The sequence below is a fragment of the Moschus berezovskii genome, chromosome 3, assembly GCF_049115385.1.
Source record: "Moschus berezovskii isolate FMDL1 chromosome 3, NW_MosBer_1.0, whole genome shotgun sequence".
Lineage (NCBI taxonomy): Eukaryota > Metazoa > Chordata > Mammalia > Artiodactyla > Moschidae > Moschus > Moschus berezovskii.
Genome location: NC_142462.1, coordinates 69,972,007 through 69,995,890, shown reverse-complemented (window position 1 = coordinate 69,995,890; position 23,884 = coordinate 69,972,007). Strand labels below are relative to the sequence as shown.

General features: G+C 44.7%; 1 pseudogene; it reads right to left on the bottom strand.

The window, feature by feature from the left end:
• The window catches only part of LOC129552071 (ferritin light chain pseudogene), an 87,089-nt pseudogene extending 76,644 nt beyond the window's left edge, over window positions 1–10,445 (bottom strand).
• Window positions 10,446–23,884: the final 13,439 nt, after the last annotated feature.

Here is a 23,884-nt window from a genome sequence, read left to right as displayed (position 1 = left end):
ACTTAATTGGCATTGTGGTACTATATGAAGATGTTCTATTGGATAAGACGTGATAAAATACATTATTAACACCTATAAAGTTGAGGGGGTGACAGCTTTCACTGTAGTTCTTATTTACAGTGTGTTTTTGAGCAGATTCCTCCCTTATACAAGCCAGGGAACTCCTTATGCTATGGTTTTTCCCGTGGTCATGTATGGATGTGAGAGTTGGACTGTGAAGAAAGCTGATCGCCGAAGAATCGATGCTTTTGAACTGTGGTGTTGGAGAAGACTCTTGAGAGTCCCTTATACTGCAAGGAGATCCAACCAGTCCATTCTAGAGGAGATCAATCCTGGATGTTCATTGGAGGGACTGATGCTAAAGCTGAAGCTACAATACTTTGGCCACCTCATGCGACGAGTTGACTCACTGGAGAAGACTCTGATGCTGGGAAAGGTTGGGAGCGGGAGAAGAAGGGGACGATGGAGAATGAGATGGCTGGATGGCATCACCGACTCTGTGGACATGAGTTTGAGTGAACTCCGGGAGTTGGTGATGGACAGGGAGGCCTGGCGTGCTGTGATTCATGGGGTCGCGGAGAGTCGGACACGACTGAGCGACTGAACTGAACTGAACTGAACTGAACAGATGTAATAGATGCATCTGTAAGTCAAAAAAGCAAGAATTCTTTGTTTCTTGGAGTATTTAATAGACATTTAAAAAAATTTATTTATTGATTGATTGAAGGATAATTGCTTTACATAATTTTGTTGTTTTTTGCCAAATATCAATATGAATCAGCCATAGGTATACATATGTTCCCTCCTTCCAATCTCCCTCCCCATCCCAGCCCTCTAGGTTGTTACAGAGTTTGAGTTCCCTGAGCCATACAGCAAATTCCCACTGGCTATCTATTTTATATATGGTAACATAGGTTTCCGTGTTCCTCCCCCCACCCCATGTCCATTCAGTTCAGTTCAGTTCAGTAGCTCAGTCGTGTCTGACTCTAAGTCTGTTCTATATGTCTGTTTCTCCACTGCTGTCCTGCAAATAAATTCTTCTGTACCATCTTTCTAGATTCCATATATATGCACTAATATACGATATTTATCCTTCTCTTTCTGACTTACTTCACTCTGTATAATAAGCTCTAGGTTCATCCACCTCGTTAGAACTGACTCAAATAACAGACATTTTTAAGAACAATTTAGGTCCATAGAAAAACAGTAGAAGAAACAGAGATTTCCCATATATCCCCTGCCCCCATCAGGCACAGCCTCCCCCACTATTATCCCGCCAGACTGGCACATTAGTTGCAAATGATGAACCTACACTGACACACCATTATTACCCAAATGCCATGGTTTATATTACAACCCTTCATTCTTGGTATTGTACCTTCTATGGGTTTGGATGAATGTATAATGACACATATTCATCATTATAGTATCATACAGAGTAGTTTCACTGCCCTAAAAATCCTTGTGCTCCAGCTATTCATCCTTCTGTGCCCACAACCCCTGTCAACCACTGATCTTTTCACTGCCTGCACAGCTTTGCTTTTTCCAGAATGTCATATATTTAGAATTACACAGTATGTCACCTTTTCAGAGTGGCCGTCTTTCACTTAGTAATATGCATTTAAGGTTCCTCTCTGCCTTTTCATGACTTGATAGCTCATTTCTTTTTAACACTGAATTATATTCCTGGATGTACCAGAGTTTATTTATCTGTTCATCTATTGAAGGACATCTTGGTTGCTTCCAAGTTTTGGCAATCAAAAATAAAGCTACTCAAAACATCTGTGTGTAGTTTTTATGTGGATATATTTTCAACTCCTTTGGATAAATATCAAGGAGAATAATTACTTGATCATATGATAAGTGTGTGTTTAGTTTTGTAAGAAACTACCAAACTGTCTTCCAAAGTGGCTGTGCCATGTTGCATTTGCACCAGCATTTGGTGTTTTAGACTTTGACCATCTAATAGGTATTTAGTGTATCTGATGGTCTCTGTAATTTGTATACAATGTTTAACATCTTTCTGTATGCTTATTTGCCTCTGTATGTCTTCTTTGGTGAGGTGTTTGCTCAGGCCTTTTTGCACATTATTAAAATGGGTTTTTTGCTTTTCTGTTGTTGAATTGTAAGTGTTCTTTGTATATTTTGGATAACAGCCTTCTATTAGGTTCATCTTTTGCAAATAGTTTCTCCCAGTCTGTGGCTTGTCTTAATGGTATCAGTGTCTGTCACAGAGCAGACATTTTTAATTCTGCTGGGATTTTGACTGAGATTGCATTGAGCCTGTAGGTCAATTTGTGTTGACAACAGATTACCGAGGAGAAATTGCCAAGCATCAGGACAGCCCAGCATCCACAGGGAGTGGTGAAGGCTGGCATCCTGCTAGCCCAGGAGGAAGGGTTGAGTTTTATATTAATAGGTGCCGTCTCCTTTTCCGCCCACCCTCAGGCCTGAGTCATCGCGTCACGGTTGTACCTTTCCCAGTGTACCCTTGGTACAGCTGTGAACACACCTCTGCTGTGACACACTGTGGCCCACAGCTGAAGACACCGGTGGAGGCTTCCCAGGACGCACCCTTTTATGGCCTAAAGAGGTGCCAACCCAAGGAAAATGCAGGCAGTGTTCCGGCCCAGATCAACCACACTAATTAGTCCTTCTGCTGTGAAGGGAGAGACCTTGTTTTATGGCCATAAAGGCAGGCAGGACAAAAATAAGATACACATTCCAGAGACTGTGTCACCCTCTGCAGAGCTGGGTGAATACAGTAGCTGGGCGGTGGCATAAAATGCTGTCACTCAGACACACAGCGACCTTTTGTGGGTCTCACCCACTGGAAACCCTCCCCTGAGTCTCTTCTTCCAGCCCGTGCACTCTCCAGGGGTCTGGATTTACTGTTTTCTTCCAGCCTCTTCCCAAGCAAGGCTTCTGCACATTTTCTTCTAAATCCAAATTTCTCAAGGATAAAATTAGATCAGAGATCTGGGGTTGCCAGGAAGCTGCCTGGGGAGTGGGTGACTGTAAGCCATTAACTGTACTGATAAGTTAAAACAACACTAATAAAAATGATGTTTCTGCGAGAAGAAGCAGCCCTTGAGCCAATTATCTTGAGAACAGGTTATGTCCTCTGACCCAGGCCGAATGTCTTTCTGCTTTCCTAGTGGATTCTGCCCTTAAAATCACATTTGCCTTTAAATCAGAGACTCGATTTCCCCCACCTGGATGATCCCTGCCTTTGCTGCTACCGCTCCTGGAAAGTGATTCCTTGTCCTTCCCTCCAGTCATGGCCTCCGAGGGGCCTTCCTTTATGCCCCCAAGCCCGGTTATCCCCACACTCTAGTGCTCTCTACCTGCCCAGGGCAGGATGCTCTGCAGCCATTAGATTGCACTTCGTCCCTGGATCTCCTGCCACACCATATAGCGAAGCCCCCTCAGCAGCTGCCAGACACACTAGTCCCTGCATTTCACATAGTTGCACCCAATAAATATTGAGTCAGAGTTGGTGCTTTAAATGAAATCAAAGGCTAACACAGACGTGCCATCCTACAGAAACCCTACCGCTGGCAGGGAAACTCAGTGGACGTACCTCTTGGGGTATACTCAATACTGTATATGTATGTATGCATGTGTGTTCATGGGGATCTGTGAGGCCCCCTGCGATGAAGCTGTAACTCACTAAGCAAGAGACAAGGTCCCCTCGAAGAATCAAGGTTTGAGGTAGCAGTTGGCCTAGATAAGTTTTCAATGGGGTCACCAGTCTCAAACCATGGGATGTCAGATGGTTGCCCACTTCCTGCCCCAACTTTCTGGAAGATTTTACCTGAAGCCTAGCTAATGCTCTGGCTTTGGGGCAACGGGGCCTTCCCTGTCATTTCTCTGGGGTTTTCTCATTAGTCTCACACTCCCACATGTCTCACTTCGGTTCCGTCCATTTTTCACCATTTTCTATTAAGAAATCTCCTCACACTCAAGCACTTCATGAGCTGAAGAGATGTGTTGAGGTTTCTGGGATCTCAAGAGGGATCACATTGAGGTCCACATGTGACTTTTTGTCAGCTCTATGTTTCCACCCTCCTGTCCCTCAAACAGCAAATTATTAATCTCATCTGACACCAAATGGTTTACATCACATTCAGGCCCCCTTAAGATCTTACCTTCTAGCCCAAGATCCATTCGTTTTAATATCTGTGTTCTTACTAAGAAAATTTCCAGAGGAAAAAGTCTTCTTTTGAACTAAAAGTAACATCAAAGGTGGGTAAAGCAAGATGTTGGACCTAAGAAAGTTTTGCCTTCTCCTGCCACCAAGAATAATTTGGTGACGTTATTCTGAGCCTTGGTTTCCTCATCTGTAGAATGGGTGCAGTGATATCTATCAGTCTTACCAGGTCACTCAGGATTCATGGCATGTAATAGGTCCTCAGAAATGTTTATTTCTTTCCCTTCCCTGGTTAATACAAACCCCATGGTGTTGACAGGGAAGCCTGGAACGTAGTCCTAGCTCCATCATGAACATTTGTGCAAACCTGTGGGACATTGCTCTGCCTGTCTAGATATAAGATTTCTTCCTTGGAAATAAGAGGTGCAGAAAGACTGGTTTCTAGATGGATTTTATCTTACTATTAAAATTTTGAAAAGAAGTGTTTTCTGCCTAGGAATTTTAGTTTTAGTGTTGAAAGAGTCTCAAGAGAAGGGCATCAGGTTTTCAGGGGTGAATTTGTCCTCCTGGGATCTGCCAGGGAGTCCCTTAGCATTTTAGGAGTAACCTCTCCAGTGGTAGAACAGCAAGGAGGCAAGAGTTTCGTGAAGCAGTGGGGTCTTCTGATGCTGGATTCAAGGGAAAATGGGCCAAGGAGGAGAGTGTTAAAAGAAAATTAGAAGAGAAAATTAGGCAGATATTCTCTCCTGCCAAGTTGCTTTTACAGTCTCCAAATGGTGGAGCTAGAAGCAATCTTTTGAGAACTGCTGGTCAAATCTACCCCAACCTAGATGAGCAAATGGTAACTCCAAGGGCCTGAGGAATTTGCTCAGGTCTCCCCACCCTGAACTGGGTAATTCCTATCACACCATGTCCCTTCCGTGGAAGCCACTTCTATTTCAGTTAGTCGTGACTCCAAGAAGGGAAACTTCAGTGTGTATTTTGGCCTGAAGAAATGGCAGGACTAGTTTTCTTTAAAAAGCGTTCTTCAGGGCCACTGTTAGTCTCATGCAGTTTTAACAGAGGATGATGTTTATATTTCCCAGCACCGTTTCCCAGTTGCCATGTGTGCAAGCTTTCATTTTTAATGTAGCGTGATTCTCAGCCATGCTTGGGCTAAAAATAGAAGGACTTCTATTCTGGCAAGAATTATAAGACAAAAGTAATTGAGGGTAGGAAACAATCATTTCTAAAAAATAAATAAAAATAAATATTGATTAGACTTTCATTTACTTAAAAGTGTAGCCTAGCAGACCAGTTGTTGTTCCAATTACATTTCTCCACATTATTTTGAATATTTTTTTAATATTCTGAATGTTTTAGATGCTTCCCCTCTTTCTGCCTTCTAAACAGCCATGAGCACTTCCAAAGCTATGAGAAGAGAGGCCAAAAGACAGCTGTCAGTACAAGCCAGAGAATCCCTTTGGGAAGCATTTTGAGATAACAGATCTATTCCCTACCCACCCTCTGCCTGCCTGGGCCTTCCTTTGCCCTTCCCCATTCTTTTTCATTTGATTCTTAGCTGGTTCACTCCTCAGGTGTGGGGATCGCGCTCACAGGGTATCTAGCACAGACACAAGCACCATGGGGTCAGGAAGGAGGCTGAGGGGACGGGGTTCTCCAGGGACCCCCTAAAGACCACTGTGAAGACCTCTTGGTGCCCACTTGGAATTACGGTAAGACCTACATTTGCAGAGTGACGACATTATGATAAGTACATAATTACCCCAAGAGGATGAGACCATGGTTATTTTCCCCATTTAACAGATGAGAAAGCTGAGAGACAGAGTACTTAGGGAAGTCAGCCCAAGTCACACAGTAAGTACAAGGGCAGAGTCAGGTTGAGAACCCAGGTTGTCTGACTCCAGAGTCCATACTTTTAATCACCACCCAGACTGCCTCAAAATGATACATCCAAAGTGCAGGTAGGAGTGGAAATCAGTACATCCATGCTGGGGTCTTATAAAGTTAAACGGATAAAAGTCATATAATAGCAACTCCACTTCTAGTTATAAACCCAGGAGAAATGAGTACATATAGGTACCAAAAGACACACAAGAATGTCCACATGTTCACAGCACTATTCACCATAGCTGACATTGGAAATTACCTAAATGTCCCCAACAGTAATATATATCATTATTATATATATAATAATACCATGGGGTATAATAATATACCCCATGGTATATTCATCCAGTGGAGTACTTACTGTATAGCAACGAGAATAAACAAACTACATACAACACAAGGATCAATCTCACCACCAGTTCTGACAGAAAAAAGCCTGACCACAGAAAGTACACACTGTGTATGAAGTGAAGTGAAAGCCTTAGTCGATCAGTTGTGTCCTTGCCTCTTTGCAACCCCGTGGACTAGTAGCTCTCCAGGATCCTGTATGCATGAAATTCTCCAGGCAATAACACTGGAGTGGGTTGCCATTCCTTTCTCTGGGGATCTTCCCACCCAGGGACTGAACCCACATTGTAGGGAGGTTCCTTCCTGTTTGAGCCACCAGGGAAGCCCTCGTGCTGTGTGTCCATATATTTAAATTTCAAAACGCTCAAAGCCGATGCATACTGCTGAAGGTCAGAGTAGCACCTAGAAGAGGGCAACAGGAGACTTCTGGGGGTGCTGGCAAGATTCTGCTTCTTGATCTCAGTGATTGTTACATGGGTGTGTTGTCTTGATGAAAATTCATCAAGCTATATACACTTACAATCTGTACAGTTTTCATGTATGTTTTACTTGAATCGAAAGTTTACCTTTAAATACCTAGGACAGTGTCTGCCAATACAGAGGACTCAGCAGTGTGAGTCCATTCCTTCCCTCTCTTTTCTTTGCCAGCCTGCCAGTGTCTGGATGATCCTCACTGGTTTCACCTGTCCAGGCGTTGGCCTTCCAGTGATGTTACAGGGTCTGGGGTCAGGGATAGCTGGGTCATAATGGGATGTCCACAGTCTGAGACCTGGGGGCGGAGGGGCATCTAGGAGATTTCTGTGGGCCAAGGCCAAGAGAACATCTGTTACCTCAATGGGGCTACTCAGTGGGTTCACAGGGGGTTGCACCCTCTTTGCCCCTGTAGGGTCATTGTTGGCTGGTGTGTAGTGGGCTGAATTCATAGCCAGAAGCACATGGTTTGAATTTAGCTTCTGCTGGAAACTCGCTCTGCCACTGGGCAAGTCACTTAGCACAATGGAGACTCCACTTGCCCATCACAAAGCTCTTAGTGACCTAATGTAGGCAGTGTATGCTGCAAGTGTGATGTAAACACAGGACCTCCTGAATAATAATGAGTGAGAAGAGCACAGAGAAAGGACCCAGCACAGCTAGAACGGGGCACAGCCCTACAAAGAATGTACCATCATCTGCTTTCCTTATCTGAGAGTTCCGTGCTCCCTCCACTCACCTGGCTCTGCTTTAAAAAGGCTGGGGCTTAACTTCTTGTGGTTCGTGTCGTGGTCTGTGCAGTATCCCCGCAGACAAGGCGGCCGCCTGCAGAAGCTTCATGATTTGGGCTTCTTGCAAGCCCCTTCATGAATGCTGCTTCCTAGGATTTCTCCAGGTCTAAAAGCAGTACCAGCTGGTTGGTTTCATCAACAGTGATGGTCCTCTGTGAGCAGTCAGCTTTCGTACGAGAGGGTTCCCAAAGGACGGGGATGTCTTTCTTGTTGCAGAATCCCCTCAACAACCACCCCACACCCAATGAACTCGGGTCCTGCCTCTGTTTGAGAATCTCCAGTGACAGTGAACTTGCTGATTTCCACCTGCTGCCTTCCACAGAGAGACCTTGAAAAAGAGACTGTGGCCTCATCATGGGAGTAAGGCTTATAAATCTGAGGCTGTGCCCTTGTGTTCAGAGGAACAGGCACTGCGAGGGAAGGGTTTCGTAAGAACAGATCGTGCTGCCTATTGTTGAGCAGAGCCGGGTCCCTCTCAGCCTCCTTGCCCTGTGGAGCCAAGATGCCGCAGAAGGAGCCTGGGATGGGGCTGAGACAAGGCTTGGCAGAGCGTATCACTTGTTTCAGCACATCCACAGCAGGAAGAAGGCTGGAATATGAGTGGGAACAGGACCGAGTCCATCAAGCAGAAGATCCTGCCTAATGCAGCCAGTCTCAAATCTCCTGCTCCCAGGACTCTTAAAAGGATTGAAGACCCTAAAGAGCTTTCCTGGGTTTTATCCATTAATATTTAAAGTCAAAACACAAAATGTTCTTAACTATTCATTCAATAATTTGTTTAGAAGTGTCAAATTTCCTGGATTTGAATCCCGTTTCTGCCGCCCAGTAAGTGCTCAGTATGAGCTGTTAGTATTAGCACAGCAGGTACTCAATACAGGCTTGTTTGATTTTTATTTCTAAAGTGCAATATCTGGAATCTCCCACCATAGGATTCAAACCAGTGCCTCAATTTCAGCAAGGAGCTCTATATGTTAATATTATTGCTGTGTAAATATATGCCATGTTGTTTCACTCTTGCAAATAGATTGGAATAGTATGAATCCTGGTAACAGATTGGAACCTTGCAATAGTCAGAATGCCTTCTTGGCCAGAGGACACATGTCCCCCCATGCTGAGAGACCTTGGCCAGCTTTTTAGCCTCTCTGAGCTTTATTTTGCCTGTTCTGTAAAATGAGATTAGTAACAGTGCCTGCCTCATAGGTTTGCTGTGAGAATTAACTAATGTAAGGCCCTGCCCCACCCCCACCTGGCACATAGTTAGCACTCCCTAACTGTTACCTGGGCTTCCCTGGTGGCTCAGAGGTTAAAGCGTCTGCCTCCAATGCAGGAGACCCGGGTTCGATCCCTGGGTCGGGAAGATCCCCTGGAGGAGGAAACGGTAACCCACTCCAGTATTCTTACCTGGAGAATCCCATGGACGGAGAAGCCCGGTAGGTTACAGTCCACGGGGTCGCAAAGAGTCGGACACGACTGAGCGAGGGAACGGAACTGTTACCTATTATTAATTTAAACCAAAGATTTTCAGTAATCAGTCTGAATTACACCCCTCAGGCTCAACCTTCTAGAAATGCCACAAAAATGAGGTGAGCCAGTTTGTGGAATTTTAGATCAGAAATTGTTGAGTTATATTTCTAGTACTTTCTCTAGCTGTTGGGGTCATCAGAGACAAATCCCACAGCTGGTCAATGTTTAGGGTGTGTCTGCTCCTTGGACACTGGCTGCACCAGCAGACACATCGAGGTCCCCACTGGCTGAGTCACACATTTAGCATTTCCATCTCATCTGCCAACAGGAGCTCCATGATTGGCTCTGAAAGTGAAAGTCGCTCAGTCCTGTCCGACTCTTTGTGACCCCATAGACTATATTGTCCATGGAATTCTCCAGGCCAGGATCCTGGAGTGGGTAGCCTTTCCCTTCTCCAGGGGATCTTCCCAACCCAGGAATCAAACCAGGTTTTCCTGCATTGCAGGCAGATTCTTTACCAACTGAGCTATCAGGGAAGCTCTGGCTGTGCTCAAAAGTGTAGAAAGCCCCAAACCCTCACTGTGCCCAATGCTGGGAGCCCTTCTAGCTGGGGCTGGTGATGCTTTCCAGAGCTGAGGCTGATGGAATTTGCAGCAAAGACATAAAATTCCATTTCAGCAAAGCTCCAAATCACTCCCATTTTCCCCCTTTGTGATTTTACAGTCTAAATCCTTCCTGATAGTTATTGCATGTGTTTCCCCCCTGCTCTGAGAATCACTTATAGATAATTCCCAGATTAAAAGATATGTTTCTTCTGGTTCTGGAAATTCATTTTTACATCACAGCCCTGTGAACCTCTATCATATCTGCTTTGCAGACAAGTCATTGTTCTTCAGGGCTTCCCCAGTAGCTCAGTGGTAAGAATCTGTCTGCAATGCAGGAGCCACAAGACTCAGGTTTGATCCCTGGGTCAGGAAGATCTCCTGGAGGGGCGTGGCAACCCACTCCAGTATTCTTGCCTGGAGAATCCCATGAACAGAGGAGCCTGGTGGGTTATAGTCCACGGAGTCACAAAGAGTCGGACATGACTGAAGCAACTGAGCATGTACACATTGTTATTCAACAATGCCACAGGCATTTACTGACCTCCACCTGTTTGCCAAACATTGTGAATAGATACAAGGGTAAAAGGTGAACCACCTCTGAGCCAGCCCTGGGAGCAGTGTCTTGGGTGACATGGAGACAGCTGCACCAACAAAGGACTGCAGGGCAGAGGGAGGTGGGGGAGGGAAGGGCACCTGGCCAGGCTTCTGGAGGAAGAGGAGCATGGCGATGGGACATGCTTGCTCCAGGTTAGCAAGGACTATGTCCCACGGTGTGTCCCCACTGTCTTGCTGTCATGTCCTCCCCTCCAGTCCCTGCAAGGCTGGCTCCTCAGGTTCCATTTGAAATGATACCTCTGCAGAAAGATGCTCCTGTCCATCTGATTTGCAGTAGCCCCTCCTCCCAGCGCTCTTTCACACTGACATGTTTTATTTTGCTCACAGCACCTATCATTAAACATTTCATTTACCTGTTCACTTGGACATCATATGTTTCCCTGACCTAGTAAATACCCACTGAGCATTCATTTGCTGAATGACTGGCAGAGCCTCTGAGTGAAGATGAATGAATGAACAGCATACTCGTAGATGCTAAATCACTAGTTGACATCCCATGAACAATTTGGGAAAAGTTAAAAATAGTTAATGTAATAGATGTAATTACTCTCTTTAACATATTGGAACTTTTCAAGAGAATATTAGACTGGAGGCTTCCATGATTACAGGATAAAATGGACCAAAATTAATATAAGAGAAATTTTGTAGTGAGGTCCTACCAATTAGAAACATACATCTGAGTAAAGACTTTAGTTCTAGAGACTTCAGGGGGAAATGACTGTTAGTTTTAACAGTTTATTCCATTACTGGCCTGAACACAGGAAGCTCAACCAGATGTGGGAGGCTATTACAGGGTAACCAGCCAGCCAACCGTACCCCAGAGAATATTTCCAGGATCTTCCATTACACACCAATACATGCATATGTAACATTTTTATATGTAAATGCATATATTTTTGTATGTTTACGTATATATACACAAAGGAGTAATAAAATATGCGGAGACTGTTTAGCCAGTTCAGTCTGAGCTATACAGGCACCCCCAACAGGTCAGCTGTCCTATCTTTTAGGCACACTTGCAATGATGCATTCTGGAACATTCTTGGTACTATTAAATAGTGAGTTCATTATCTGGCAAAAGTGCCATGGACATTTGAAACATTCTTACAGGTTTGGGCCATATTTTTGTATTTCTGGAGAGTTAATCACCTAGGAAAGATATAGTATGTATAACTAAAAAGCCTCTTGATGAAAGAGGAGAGTGAAAAGTTTGGCTTGAAGCTCAACATTCAGAAAACGAAGATCATGGCATCTGGTCCCATCACCTCATGGGAAATAGATGGGGAAACAGTGGAAACAGTGTCAGACTTTATTTTTTTGGGCTCAAAAATCACTGCAGATGCTGATTGCAGCCATGAAATTAAAAGACGCTTACTCCTTGGAAGGAAAGTTATGAGCAACCTAGATAGCATATTAAAAAGCAGAGACATTACTTTGCCAACAAAGGTCCGTCTAGTCAAGGCTATGGTTTTTTCCGTGGTCATGTATGGATGTGAGAGTTGGACTGTGAAGAAAGCTGATCGCCGAAGAATTGATGCTTTTGAACTGTGGTGTTGGAGAAGACTCTTGAGAGTCCCTTGGACCGCAAGGAGATCCAACCAGTCCATTCTAAAGGAGATCAATCCTGGGTGTTCATTGGAAGGACTGATGCTAAAGCTGAAACTCCAAAACTTTGGCCACCTCATGCGAGTTGACTCACTGGAAAAAAGTCTGATGCTAGGAGGGATTAAGGGTGGGAGGAGACGGGGACGACAGAGAATGAGATGGCTGGATGGCATCACCGACTCTGTGGACATGAGTTTGAGTGAACTCTGGGAGTTGGTGATGGACAGGGAGGCCTGGCGTGCTGTGATTCATGGGGTCTCAAAGAGTCGGACACGACTGAGCAACTGAACTGAACTGAACTGAACACTATTTGAGGCCTCCCAGATGGTGCTAGTGGTGAAGAACCCACTTGCAAGTCCTGGTTAGACGTAAGAGATGCATGTTCGATCCCTGGCCCCAGAAGATCTGGAAGATCCCCTGGAGGAGGGCATGGCAACTCATTCCAGTATTCTTGCCTAGGGAATACCATGGACAGAGGAACCTGGTGAGTGGCAGTCCATAGGGTCACACAGAGTCAGACATGACTGAAACGACTTAGTACACACATGCATACACATAGCACTGTTTAGTGACACTATTTAGTGCCAGGCCCAGAGTAAGGAACCAAACATGCAGAAAACCTGAATGGACTAAGGATGGAAACAGATACGTATTAGCTGCTGTATGGAGCAGGCCTCCTGAAGTATACTCGGGAGTTAGGGGACCTATTAAAGGGATTGTCAATGAGGTTCCTAGAAGGCTTTCTGAAGGTGGTTTCAACAGCTAGAATATGATGGCCAAGTAGGGTCTTGCTGGATGTAGAATAGGAGGCACTGGGGCTCAGGGAGCAAGGATGGCCATGCCAGACTGAAGGAACATATGTATGAAAGCAGGAGAATAAAAATAGCCTGCAGCGTTGAAGATGCATAGACCCATGGGCAAGAATCAGATGAAGCTGCAGGAGCAAACAGGACCCTATCACTCAGATCACTAGGAATCTTGGATTTGAAACCAGGGAGTCTGAACCCTGTTCTGAAAGGTAAGGGCTGTTGTGGAAGGATTGCCACAGACCTGCCTTTTAGAAAGAAGCCTTTGGCAGCTATGAAGATGCACCAGGGAGTTCCCTGGAGGTCCAGTGGTTAGGACCACAATGCTTTCACTAATGTGGCACAGGTTCAATCCCTGATCGAGGAACTAGGATCACACAAGCCACATAAGGGAGCAAAAAAAAAATAGTTACATCAGATGGGAGGAAGCCCCCAGTTCTTAGCAATAACTCCAGGGAGTAGAGAACCAAGGAGCGGAGAGAGAGATTTGGAGAGAGTAAAAAGGAAGTGGCCTCAGGCTATGGGAGACAGAGGGGATGTGATGAAGAGAGGAGCGTGGAGGATGAGAACCGCTGTGCGCCAGGCCTTGTTCGAGGCGCCTGGGCTCCACAGTGGACAGGACAGAATGACAGCCCCACCTGATGGCTCTGGCATCTCGTAGGAGGAGCCAAACAGAAATAAGCAAGTCTGTAGGTAATAAACCAGAGCTGGAGGACAATAAAGATAGCAAGGAATTCCCCGGTGGTCCAGCAGTTAGGACTCTGCACTTCTACTGCAGAGGGCATGGGTTCTGGCCCTGATCAGGGGATCCCGAAGCATGGCCAAAAAAAAAAAAAATTAGCAGTCCTGTTAAACAGAATGGGCTGCTTGAAATTTTAGACAAGTGGCTTGTGAAGGCCTGCAGGACCTGAGGAAACCAGCCCAGTGGCTCTTCTGGGAAAAGCATTCCAGGAGGAGTGAACAGCAATGCAAAGGCCCTGGAGCGGAGTATGTCTGGCTTGTTCCAGGAACTTCAAAGTGCCTGTGTAGCTGGAAGGACCAGAAAGGAGAATAGCACTTGAGATAAGAGAGCTGCAGGGTGATGTGAGGGCAAGAAGGACTGTGAGGAAACTTACAGGCTGTTGTAAGAACTTTGCCTTTTACTCTGAGTGAGATGGAAACCAGTGAAGGGTTGTGAGCCGGCAGAGGGGGATGTGCTCAGACCTCGGTTGCTATAATCGACTCTGGTTTAGAGTAGAGAACAGACAGGAAGGGGCAAGGGCAGAAGCAAGGAGACCTCCTTTAGCTGGGGCAGCAGAGGTGGTGAAAGTCATCAGATCCTGGCTTTATTTTAAAGGCCAAGTCACCAGGTGTTGCTGATAGAGTAGATGTTTCTGAGGGAGAGAAGTCAAGGTGACTTTGAGAGTTTTGACCTGAGCAGCTACAAGATTGGAATTGCCATCTTCCAAGGTCAGAAGATCAGACGTGGAGCTGGTTTCCAAGTGGGGAAGAGGACAATCATGGGATTACTTAGGGAAGTGGGTTTGAGATGGCAAGAAATACTGTTCAACTAGCAGGGAATTATAGAGGCCTGGGTCTCACCTGGCCTTCAGATGGATCTGTGGGATGGGGCAGGTAGGAAGGCCAGATAGGCAGCACCTTGCAGTGTTCTAATGGGATCATCCTCTTGTCTCTTAGGGTGTTTGGAATTCTGTCTTTAATGTCACGATTCCTAATGTAGCATCTGTCATAATCACCAGGAAAATGAAAAGTGAAAGTGAAAAGTGAAAGCATTGCTCAGTCTTGTCCAACTCTTTGCAACCCCCTGGACTATATAGTCCAAGAAATTCTCCAGTCCAGAATACTGGAGTGGCTAGCCTTTCCCTTCTCCATGGGATCTTCCCAACCACCAGGTGGGCTTTTTAAAGGTACAGATACCTGGGTCTCACTTCAAATCTGTAGGACACTAATCTCAGAAGTGGGGACCAAAGCTTGAAAAACATTCAAAATCTGCATCAGATGATTGTAGTGAGCACCACTGCATAAGATTCCCCACATACAAGGGGCTTTCTTGGTTTTATTGCTGCTTTAAAACTAAGTGGGTCAAGACAATGAGAAGACAAGCTGCAGTCTTAGCTCGGGAAAGACTGTTTGCAGAAGACATATTCGGTAAAGGATTTTTATCCAAAATATGCAGAGAATTCTTAAAACTCAACAAGAGGACAAACCAATTAAAAAATGATCAAATACTTGAACAAGCATCTCACCAAAGAATATATACAGATGGCAAACGAACATGCAAAAAGATGTTCAACATCATATGTCATTGCTGCTGCTAAGTCACTTCAGTCGTGTCCAACTCTGTGCGATCTCATAGACAGCAGCCCACCAGGCTCCTCCGTCCCTGAGATTCTCCAGGCAAGAAGGAAATTGCAAATTAAAGCAACAGTAAGCTACCATCTGGCTCAGAGGTTAAAGCGTCTGCCTCCAATGCGGGAGACCCGGGTTCAATCCCTGGGTTGGGAAGATCCCCTGGAGAAAGAAATGGTAACCCACTCCAGTATTCTTGCCTGGAGAATCCCATGGACAGAGAAGCCTGGTAGGCTACAGTCCACGGGGTCGCAAAGAGTCGGACACGACTGAGCAACTGAAGCGAACCGAACCGAACCGAACCGAAGCTACCATCACCAGCTCGATGGACATGAGTTTGAGCGAACTCCGAGAGTTGGTGATGGACAGGGAGGCCTGGCATGCTGTGATTCATGGGGTCGCAAAGACTCGGACACGACTGAGCAACTGAACTGAACTGAAGCTACCATCACATACCTATTAGGCCAAAATCCAAAACACTGGACAACACCAAATGCTGGTGAGGGTATGGAGCATAAGGAACTCTCAGTCATTGCTCGTCGGAATGTAAAACAGTACAGCACTTGGGAAGAGAGTTAGGTAGTTTCTTGCAAAAGTAAACACATTTACCATACCATCCAACAGTCACACTCCTTGGTATTTACTCAAGGGTGTTGAAAACTAATGTCCGTACAAATACCTGCATACAGATGCTTATATTAGCTTTGTTCATAATTATAAAAAAAAATTGAAGAAACCAAGATGTTCTTCAGTAGGTGAATGGAATAAATAAATTGTGATGTATCTAGACAGTGGAATGTTATTCAGTGCTAAAATGAGCTATCAAGCTATGAAAAGGCATGGAGGAATCTCAAATGCATATTACATTGTTAAAGAAGTCAATCTGAAAAGGCAATGTACTGTATGATTCTAACCATATGACCTTCTGGAAAAGGCAAAACTACAGTGAGAATAAAAAAGGTCAGTGGTTGCCAGGGGTTGAGGGGAGGGATAAATACTCTGGGAACAGGGGAACTCTATGGCAGTGAAACCACTCTGTATGATACTGTAGTGGTGAATACACGCCAGTGTACATTTGTCAAAACCCATAGAATGGACAATACCAAGAGTAAACCCTAATGTAAGCTATTGACTCTGGTTGATAAAAAGCAAAACTAAGGGGGTGAAAATTTACAGACAGGACAGACAGAAGAACATAGAAGTCTGCCTTTTGTGCCAGGGACTCAGCAGGTGCTAGAAGTAGAGGAAGTGAACAGAACGGGGCAATCACAGCCCTTGTGGAGCTTATATTCTAGAAAGCCTGTTTGAAAAGCATAGAGGCAGGAAGGGAAAGCAAGAGTGCCTGGAAACTGTCCCTCAGACTGATCTTCGGTCTCTGCCTAGAGAGAGGTTCCCTGTGGTGCAGGGCTGGAGGGTAGCACGCCCAAAGCTCTGTGCCAGGGTAAGATCCCAAAGAGACGCTCTGTCATCATCCCACCTCCTTGGACCTCAGTGGAATGCTTACCACCCCAACCCTAGGCAGCCCCAGTTTCTTCCTGCCCACCCCTCTGCCCTCAACAGATGCCTTGACATTCAAAAGAATTGAAAATGGGATTGCAAAGGGATATTTGACACCTATGTTTACAAAAGCATTATTCAAAGAGCCAAAAATGAAAGCAGCCCAAGTGTCCACCAATGGATCGATGGATAAGCAAAATGTGATATGTACATACAGTGGAATATTATTCAGCTTTAGATGGGAAGTTCTGACACACAGTACAACATGAATGAATCTTGAGGACATTATGCTAAATGAAATGTCAGACATATTTTAAAAATATTTTATTGAAGCATAGTTTATTTGCGGTATTGTATTTATTTTCTCTATACAACAAAGTGACTCAATTATACATATATGTATTCCTGAAAAGTCAGCCATTAAAGGACAATTATTCTCAACAAAATGTTAGTTATAAAAGAACAATTCTCTTTCTTAATTAAACTTTTTTATTGAAGTATAGTTGATTTACAATGTTGTGCCAATCCCTGCTATACAGCAAAGGGACTCAATATACACATGCAGACATTCTTTTTTTATAATCTTTCCCATTACGGTTTATTACAGGATATTGAATATAGTTCCCTGTGCTATACAGTAGGATTTTGTTGTTTACCCATCCTATATGTAATAGCTTACATCTGCTAATCTCAGACTCCCAATCCTTCCCTTCCCCACCCCTCTCCCTCTTGGCAAACTCAAGTCTGGTATCCATGTCCATGAGTCTGTTTCTGTTTCATAGATAAGTTCATTTGTGTCATATTTTAGATTCCACATATAAGTGATATCATATGGTATTTGCCTTTCACTTTCTGACTTAGTATGATAATCTCTAGTGAAAGTGAAGTCGCTCAGTCGTGTCCGACTCTTAGCGACCCCATGGACTGCAGCCTACCAGGCTTCTCCGTCCATGGGATTTTCCAGGCAAGAGTACTGGAGTGGGGTGCCGTTGCCTTCTTGCACATAAAAGGGCAATTCTTGTATGAGGTACCTAGACGGGGAGTTAAATTCCTTGAAACAGAAGGTAGATTACCAGGAGTTCGAAGGAGGGGAGGGAATGAGGAGCTGTTGTTGAATGGGTAGAGCGTTTCAGTTTGGGAAAATTAAAAAGAAAAAGTTGCAGTGCTAAATAGTGGTGATGGTTGCATAACAGTGTGAATGTATTAATACTCAAATTCTGAACTGTGCACTTGAAATGGTAAATTTTATGTTAGGTGTAATTTACCACAATTTTATAAAAGGGAGTTGGGCCCTTTTTATAATTAATTAATTAATTAACTTTTGGCTGTGCTGGGTCTTCGTTTAGGTTTGGGCTTTCTCTGGCTGTGTTGAGAGGGGGCTACGCTCCAGTTGCAGCACGTGGGCTTCTCGTTGCCACGGCTTCTCCTGATGTGGAGCATGGGCTTCAGGCGTGGCAGCACGTGGGCTCGGCAGTTGTGGTTCTCCTTCTCTGCTGTGCTGGCCCCGGCCTCAGAGCTTCTGCTTCTGCTCTAGAAGCTGGCTCGCTCTCTCAGTTCCCTGGCTTGCACACGAGCGCACGGGGCGCTCCCTACCTCCCTCTCCAGAGAGCGTCTTTCATCTTCAGCTTCCCTGCTCACTGTCTCTTCCCTGTGGCCCCCAGTTCACATTTTCAAGAAATCAGGTTGGTCATCCCACCTGGGGGGCACAGGCACATTATAAGTGTCTGGCAAGTTTATGGGCTGGAACCCCTGCCCCAATCAGCTTTGCCAGATTAGTAGATAGCCTCCTGGGCAGTCCGTTCAGCAGGGCGCTGGCCACCCTACCCTCAATGGGCAGCAGGGATGGGGAGTCCTGAGGATGGGATTCACTGGAACAGCAGTGACCTAACTGGAACCCTTCAGCCTGACTGGTTCTCTATCTATCCCAAAGTCAGCCGTCTCTCCCTCCCTTCGCTGTTCCCAGAACTGCGCACCATTATTTGTTATTCTGTTGCTCATACACTCTGGAGACAATAAGTTATACATAAGGCAAGGCCTGCCTTATTCACGTTTATACACCCAAATCACCATATGGTAGCAGTCAAATGTTTGCTAATAAGCTAATTAATGGGCAGATGAAAACAGAGAGTTATGGATTTTTCTTTTTTAATATTTATTTTGATTTGGCTGCACCAGGTCTTAGCTGCAGCACTTGGGATCTTTGATCTTCTTTGTGACATGCAGGATCTTTAGCTGTGGCATGTGAACTCTTAGCTGTGCCATATGGAATCTAGTTCCCTGACCAGGGCTCAAACCCAAGCCCCTGCATTGGAAGCATGAAGTATCAGCCACTGGACCACCAGGGAAGTCCCAGAACCATGGATTTGGAATCAGAAGACCCCAGCTGAGTCACCCAAGGTTAACCTTTGTGACCTTTGAAAAAGTGTCTAATTTCTCTGGGCCTTGGCCTCAAATTCTGCAGCATAAATGGGCTAAAATCCACCAGTGGTCCAAAATGTGTTCCACTCCATCTTCCCAGAGGAGTTAAATTTCCAGCAGAATTTCTTAAAGTCTTTCACAGAACACTTCCCAAATGCGTTTGTCCCTATAGTCCTTTAAACTTGGACATCCTGTGTGGCTTGGGCAGTGAAGATGAAATATTTGTTTGGGTTGCACATAATTCTAAGGACTGATTTAGCCTCCAAGAATTTTGACTACGTATAAATCCATTTACTGCCTCCTGTCTATTCACCCAGGAGAAATTGCTTTGGGTTTTAGATTGGCTACCTTTAGTTGTTTCCTGTATATATCTGTCACTCATGGTTGTCTGAGGTTTGTTTTCCTCTGTGTGTTTACCCGTGAACTGAAGGTAACCAAGGCCACTGAGTCAGATTCTATGAAGTTGTTTCTCCTTATCTCGGGGTGACGTGGTACCTCCTATTTCCAAGAAAGATAAGGCATTGACACACCAGGCTACTGTGGCAGAAACACCACGCGAAGGCATCTGAGAGGGCAGCCGTGACCTAGGAAGTCCCCTGAGTTGTCATGGGGATGCTGCCAGATCAGTGTCTCGGCCATGTAATTAGTGGGAGGCATAATCTAACTTGTGGGTTTATCACTGGAAAGTTAAGTAGCTTTCGGGCTTCCCTTGTGGCTCAGCTGGTAAAGAGTCCACCTGCAATGCAGGAGACCTGGGTTTGATCCCTGAGTTGGGAAGATCCCCTGGAGAAGGGAAAGGCTACCCACTCTAGTATTCTGGCCTGGAGAATTCCATGGACAGTCCATGGGGTCGCAAAGAGGTGGACACTACTGAGCGACTTTTCACTTGCACTTACTTACACTTAAGTAGCTTTCATGACTTTGATTAATAGTCAGATAGTATAACTAGCTGGGGAACAAGATGCACTGTGAAATCAAAATATGGGGTGCTTGGGCTGCCAGAGCTGGGAAGTGCTCTCCTGTAGTAGCTTCTGGGGCTGTTCTCAGAAACCTGAAAACTGGGTGCCTTAAAACAACAGAGTTCTCTTCAGGCCAGAAGTCTGAAGTCAAGTTGTCAACAGTACCATATTCCTACAAAGCTCCTTGGGAAGGAGTCTTCCTTGGCTATTCCAGCTCCTGATAGCCCTACGTATTTTCCAGCTCTTGCCAGCATAGCTCCAATCTCTGCCTCCATCTTCACATGGCCTTCTTCCTTCTAGATCTGTGTCCAAATTTTCCTCTTCTTAAAAGGACACCAGTCATATTGAATTGGGGGCCACCCTCATCATTTCATCTTGAGTATATTGGCAATAGCCCTTTCTTCAAACAAGGTCACAGTCACAGGAACCAGAGACTAAGACTCCAGCATATCTCTTTGGGAATTTGTTATGAATATGTTATGATTCAAAACATAACACCCCTCATTTTAAGAAAAAACATGCTTTGGTCTTTTTTGAAAGTTGTGTAGCCTTTTAAAAAATATTTAAAAATTTTATTTATTTATTTGACTGTGTTGAGTCTTCATCGTGGCATGGGGAATCTACTTCCCTGACCAGGAATAGAATCTGGGCCTCCTGCATTGGGAGCATGGAGTCTTAGCCACTGGATCACCAGGGAAGTCCAAACAATAAGCATGTTTAGGGAATTCCCTGGTGGCCTAGTTGTTAGGTTTCCAGGTTTTCACTGCGGTAGCCTGAGTTCAAACCCTGGTCAGGAAACTGAGTTCCTGTAAGCTGTGTGGTGCAGCCAAAGGAAAAAACCATGTTTGGGTGCCAGCTGCATATGGTATGTTGCACTTGTCCCTCTGAGCCCTACCTGTGAACAATGACTATCTTATCTCTTCTTTTGGGCCTGTTTTTGGTTTTGAGAGAGGAGAGTCCAGAGTCTAGGCACCTTCAGCATGAAAGGTAGCATTTAGGGCCAAGTATGTAGAGAATACTTGAGACCATTTTTGCAGATGAGGGTATATCTCAAGTCACTGTAATGAGGGGCTTAGGAGCCAGCTGGGCTCTGGTTCGAATCCTGCATCCACCACTTGGTACCTTTGTGGCTCTGAGCATAGCTCTCTACTACTCTGAACTGTGGCGTCCTTACAGGGAGATGGGATTGATACCAATCCCATCCCAGTGGTTCTCATCTGAGGAAGATTTTGCCCCTTGGGAGATATGTGGCAATATCTGCAGATATTTTTGATTGTCACAATTGAGGAATGCTACTGGCATCCAAGGTCCGTCTAGTCAAGGCTATGGTTTTTCCCGTGGTCATGTATGGATGTGAGAGTTGGACTGTGAAGAAAGCTGATCGCCGAAGAATTGATGCTTTTGAACTGTGGTGCTGGACAAGACTCTTGAGAGTCCCTTGGACTGCAAGGAGATCCAACCAGTCCATTCTAAAGGAGATCAATCCTGGGTGTTCATTGGAAGGACTGATGCTAAAGCTGAAACTGCAATACTTTGGACACGTCATGCAATGACTTGACTCACTGGAAAAGAGTCTGATGCTGGGAGGGATTGGGGGCGGGAGGAGAAGGGGACGACAGAGAATGAGATGACTGGATGGCATCACCGACTCTGTGGACATGAGTTTGAGTGAACTCCGGGAGTTGGTGATGGACAGGGAGACCTTGCGTGCTGTTATTCATGGGGTCGCGGAGAGTCGGACACGACTGAGCGACTGAACTGAACTGAACGGAACTGGCGTCTAGTGAGTAGATGGAGGCCAGGGATGCTGCTAAACGTCCTTCAACGCACAGGACAGCCCCACAACCAAGAATTATCTGGCTTCAAATGTCGATAGTTAGAAGGTGGAGAAACCCTGTCCATCATATGGGGTTGGTAATAATCTTTGAAAATGAGGCAGGTAAGGTGCCCAGTACATGCCTGGCATTGTGTCAGTCCAATAAATGGTAGGTCTACATGTTGAACAGCAGAGAGTTTGTGACAATCTCATAAAAGTATGTGAACTCATTAGAATTTTCAGAGTAGGAATAGGAAAAAGGCTCTCAAACTCTGTGTTGTCCCTGAATTATGAATTCCCAAGAAACATAAGGAATGGAAAAAATACAATTGGCTAATGCGGGTAATGAGTCATATAGAAGGGATAAAAATATTAGTGGTGTGCTTGTTATGTCACATATGTTGGCCTCTTTTCCTGCGTCGCCTCATTTAATCTGTTTAGCAACATTAGGAGGTAAGAATCTTTATTCCCAATTTATAGGTGAAGAGACAGGCTCATAAGAGTTAAGATCCTATCCCTGGGTTACGTATCTATAAGTGGTAAAGTTGGTATTTGAATCCAAGTTTCTCTGTTACCAAGCCATGACTCTCTGTTGCCCTGCCCTGACTCATATGTAATCATTGCAACTGACAAACTTATTAGTCATGAACCCAGCAATGTGGATGCTGAGGAATGCAGCCAGGGAGGTCCTCAGGAGAATAAGGAACCTGTTGAAGGTGCCTCAAAGATTTCAAAAGGTTTCTGCCACTCTAAGATCTCCTCTCTTCTTCCCTTCCTTTGAATCCAGGCCCTTCTTGATGTTCTGTCTGGTGACTCTGACAGCTGGACCTGGCCTGCCCTTGAGGAACAATACAAATGCTAAAAAATGAACCCATTTGCTTCCCATTAGTTTCCCATGACAACTCCTATCTCCTCAGGGTCACAGAGCACCAGCCTTCTACAAAGAAGAGAACATCTATTCTAACCAGAGATGTAACAACAATAGTACAAAAGTTGGGGGTGAAAAAATGGCAGTGTACTTGTGTACAGTTTTTGAATACATGTGACGTGGTATGATAGCACATGAAGGCAGACCGTGATAAATTAAAGATATACACTAGAATATAAACCCTAAAACAACCACTAAAATAATGATACAAAGATTTACAGCTAATGAGTCACAAAGGAGATAAAATGGAACAGTTCACCAAAGAAGATAAACAAATGGCCAGTAAGCACTTGAAAAGATGCTCAACATCATTAGTTGTCAGGGAAATGCAAATCAATGCCATAGTGAGATACTGCTTTATACCAACTAGGATGGCTATAAACGTAAAGACAGATATGAACAAATTTTTGAGAGAATGTGGAGAATTTAGAAACCTCATATACTGCTAGTGGGAATGTAAAATGGGGCAGGCACTTTGTAACAGACTGGCAGCAATTCAAATACAAAGTTATCATTTGTTGTCGTTGTTCAATCACTAAGTCATGTCCAACTCTTTGCAAATGCATGAACTGCAGCATTCCAGGCTTCCCTGTCCTTCAGGATCTCCTGGAGTTTGCTCAAACTCATGTCTACTGAGTTGGTGATGCTATCCAACCATCTTATCCTCTGTCACCCCTTTCTCCTCCTGCCCTCAATCTTTCCCAGCATCAGGGTCTTTTTCAAAGAGTTGGCTCGTCGCATTAGGTGGCCAAAGTATTGGAGCTTCAGGTTTAGCATAGTCCTTTCAGTGAATATTCAGGGTTGATTTCCTTTAGGACTGGGAATTATCATATGACTGAGCAATTCTATTCCTAGGAATATACACAGGAGAAATGAAACATATGTCCACACAAAACATGAATATTTGTGGCAGCATTATTCATGAAATGTCCGTTAACTGATGAATGGATAAACAAATGTGGTATATCCATACAGTGAAATTCATTTATAAAAAGGAATGAAGTATGGATACATACTGTAGCATGGATGAACTGTGAAGACATTCTACTAAGTGAAAGAAACCAGTCACAATAGGCCCATATTATATGATTCCATTTGTATAAAATGTCCAGATTAGGCAAATCTATAAAGGCAAAAAGTAGGTTCGTATTTGCTTAGGACTGAAGCAA